We start from the raw sequence: 4,505 nt of genomic DNA on the forward strand, positions 1-4,505 counted from the left end.
ATAGAGACAGTAGATCTAGCTGGTCTGTCATAATATAACAGAGACAGTAGATCTAGCTGGTCTGTCATAATATAATAGAGACAGTAGATCTAGCTGGTCTGTCATAATATAACAGAGACAGTAGATCTAAATGGTCTGTCATAATATAATAGAGACAGTAGATCTAGCTGGTCTGTCATAATATAACAGAGACAATAGATCTAGCTGGTCTGTCATAATATAATAGAGACAGTAGTCTAGCTGGTCTGTCATAATATAATATAGACAGTAGATCTAGCTGGTCTGTCATAATATAATAGAGACAGTAGATCTAGCTGATCTGTCATAATATAATATAGACAGTAGATCTAGCTGGTCTGTCATAATATAATAGAGACAGTAGTCTAGCTGGTCTGTCATAATATAATAGAGACAGTAGATCTAGCTGGTCTGTCATAATATAATAGAGACAGTAGATCTAGCTGGTCTGTCATAATATAATTGAGACAGTAATCTAGCTGGTCTGTCATAATATAATAGAGACAGATGATCTAGCTGGTCTGTCAATATAATAGAGACAGTAGATCTAGCTGTTCTGTCATAATATAATAGAGACAGATGATCTAGCTGGTCTGCAAATATAATAGAGACCGTATATCTATCTGGTCTGTCATAATATAATAGAGACAGTAGATCTAGCTGGTCTGTCATAATATAATAGAGACAGATGATCTAGCTGATCTGTCAATATAATAGAGACAGTATATCTAGCTGGTCTGTCATAATATAATAGAGACAGTAGATCTAGCTGGTCTGTCATAATATAACAGAGACAGTAGATCTAGCTGGTCTGTCATAATAATACAGACACAGTAGATCTAGCTGGTCTGTCATAATATAACAGAGACAGTAGATCTAGCTGGTCTTTCATAATATAATAGAGACAGTAGATCTAGCTGGTCTGTCATAATATAATAGAGACAGTAGATCTAGCTGGTCTGTCATAATATAACAGAGACAGTAGATCTAGCTGGTCTGTCATAATATAATAGAGACAGTAGATCTAGCTGGTCTGTCATAATATAACAGAGACAGTATATCTAGCTGGTCTGTCATAATATAATAGAGACAGTAGATCTAGCTGGTCTGTCATAATGTAACAGAGACAGTAGATCTAGCTGGTATGTCAATATAATAGAGACAGTATATCTAGCTGGTCTATCATAATATAATAGAGACAGTAGATCTAGCTGGTCTGTCATAATAATACAGACACAGTAGATCTAGCTGGTCTGTCATAATATAACAGAGACAGTAGATCTAGCTGGTCTGTCATAAATTAATAGAGACAGTAGATCTAGCTGATCTGTCATAATATAATAGAGACAGTAGATCTAGCTGGTCTGTCATAATATAACAGAGACAGTAGATCTAGCTGGTCTGTCATAATATAATAGAGACAGTAGATCTAGCTGGTCTGTCATAATATAACAGAGACAGTAGATCTAGCTGGTCTGTCATAATATAATAGAGACAGTAGATCTAGCTGGTCTGTCATAATATAACAGAGACAGTAGATCTAGCTGGTCTGTCATAATATAATAGAGACAGTAGATCTAGCTGGTCTATCATAATATAATAGAGACAGTAGATCTAGCTGGTCTGTCATAATATAATAGAGACAGTAATCTAGCTGTTCTGTCATAATATAATAGAGACAGATGATCTAGCTGGTCTGTCAATATAATAGAGACAGTAGATCTAGCTGGTCTGTCATAATATAATAGAGACAATAGATCTAGCTGGTCTGTCATAATATAATAGAGACTGTATTCTTGCTGGTCTGTCATAATATAATAGAGACAGTAGATCTAGCTGGTCTGTCATAATATAATAGAGACAGTAGATCTAGCTGGTCTGTCATAATATAATAGCGTCAGTAATCTAGCTGGTCTGTCATATTATAATAGAGACAGTAGATCTACCTGGTCTGTCAATATAATAGAGACAGTAGATCTAGCTGGTCTGTCATAATATAACAGAGACAGTAGATCTAGCTGGTCTGTCATAATATAATAGAGACAGTAGATCTAGCTGATCTGTCATAATATAATAGAGACAGTAGATCTAGCTGGTCTGTCATAATATAACAGAGACAGTAGATCTAGCTGGTCTGTCATAATATAATAGAGACAGTAGATCTAGCTGGTCTGTCATAATATAACAGAGACAGTAGATCTAGCTGGTCTGTCATAATATAATAGAGACAGTAGATCTAGCTGGTCTGTCATAATATAACAGAGACAGTAGATCTAGCTGGTCTGTCATAATATAATAGAGACAGTAGATCTAGCTGGTCTATCATAATATAATAGAGACAGTAGATCTAGCTGGTCTGTCATAATATAATAGAGACAGTAATCTAGCTGTTCTGTCATAATATAATAGAGACAGATGATCTAGCTGGTCTGTCAATATAATAGAGACAGTAGATCTAGCTGGTCTGTCATAATATAATAGAGACAATAGATCTAGCTGGTCTGTCATAATATAATAGAGACTGTAGATCTAGCTGGTCTGTCATAATATAATAGAGTCAGTAATCTAGCTGGTCTGTCATAATATAATAGAGACAGTAGATCTAGCTGATCTGTCATAATATAATAGAGACAGTAGATCTAGCTGGTCTGTCATAATATAATAGAGACAGATGATCTAGCTGGTCTGCAAATATAATAGAGACAGTATATCTAGCTGGTCTGTCATAATATAATAGAGACAGATGATCTAGCTGGTCTGTCAATATAATAGAGACAGTATATCTAGCTGGTCTGTCATAATATAATAGAGACAGTAGATCTAGCTGGTCTGTCATAATATAACAGAGACAGTAGATCTAGCTGGTATGTCAATATAGTAGAGACAGTATATCTAGCTGGTCTGTCATAATATAATAGAGACAGTAGATCTAGCTGGTCTGTCATAATATAATAGAGACAGTAGATCTAGCTGGTCTGTCATAATATAACAGAGACAGTAGATCTAGCTGGTCTGTCATAATATAATAGAGACAGTAGATCTAGCTGGTCTGTCATAATATAACAGAGACAGTAGATCTAAATGGTCTGTCATAATATAATAGAGACAGTAGATCTAGCTGGTCTGTAATAATATAACAGAGACAATAGATCTAGCTGGTCTGTCATAATATAATAGAGACAGTAGTCTAGCTGGTCTGTCATAATATAATATAGACAGTAGATCTAGCTGGTCTGTCATAATATAATAGAGACAGTAATCTAGCTGGTCTGTCATAATATAATAGAGACAGTAATCTAGCTGGTCTGTCATAATATAATAGAGACAGTAGATCTAGCTGATCTGTCATAATATAATAGAGACAGTAGATCTAGCTGATCTGTCGTAATATAATATAGACAGTAGATCTAGCTGGTCTGTCATAATATAATAGAGACAGTAGATCTAGCTGGTCTGTCATAATATAATAGAGACAGTAATCTAGCTGGTCTGTCATAATATAATAGAGACAGATGATCTAGCTGGTCTGTCAATATAATAGAGACAGTAGATCTAGCTGGTCTGTCATAATATAATAGAGACAATAGATCTAGCTGGTCTGTCATAATATAATAGAGACAGTAGTCTAGCTGGTCTGTCATAATATAATAGAGACAGTAGATCTAGCTGGTCTGTCATAATATAATAGAGACAGTAGATCTAGCTGGTCTGTCATAATATAATTGAGACAGTAATCTAGCTGGTCTGGTCTATAATAGAGACAGTAGATCTAGCTGATCTGTCATAATATAATAGAGACAGTAATCTAGCTGGTCTGTCATAATATAATAGAGACAGATGATCTAGCTGGTCTGTCAATATAATAGAGACAGTAGATCTAGCTGTTCTGTCATAATATAATAGAGACAGATGATCTAGCTGGTCTGCAAATATAATAGAGACAGTATATCTATCTGGTCTGTCATAATATAATAGAGACAGTAGATCTAGCTGGTCTGTCATAATATAATAGAGACAGATGATCTAGCTGATCTGTCAATATAATAGAGACAGTATATCTAGCTGGTCTGTCATAATATAATAGAGACAGTAGATCTAGCTGGTCTGTCATAATATAACAGAGACAGTAGATCTAGCTGGTATGTCAATATAATAGAGACAGTATATCTAGCTGGTCTATCATAATATAATAGAGACAGTAGATCTAGCTGGTCTATCATAATATAATAGAGACAGTAGATCTAGCTGGTCTGTCATAATAATACAGACACAGTAGATCTAGCTGGTCTGTCATAATATAACAGAGACAGTAGATCTAGCTGGTCTTTCATAATATAATAGAGACAGTAGATCTAGCTGGTCTGTCATAATATAATAGAGACAGTAGATCTAGCTGGTCTGTCATAATATAACAGAGACAGTAGATCTAGCTGGTCTGTCATAATATAATAGAGACAGTATATATAGCTGGTCTGTCATAATATAAT

Source organism: Oncorhynchus clarkii, chromosome 9, assembly GCF_045791955.1.
Source record: "Oncorhynchus clarkii lewisi isolate Uvic-CL-2024 chromosome 9, UVic_Ocla_1.0, whole genome shotgun sequence".
Lineage (NCBI taxonomy): Eukaryota > Metazoa > Chordata > Actinopteri > Salmoniformes > Salmonidae > Oncorhynchus > Oncorhynchus clarkii.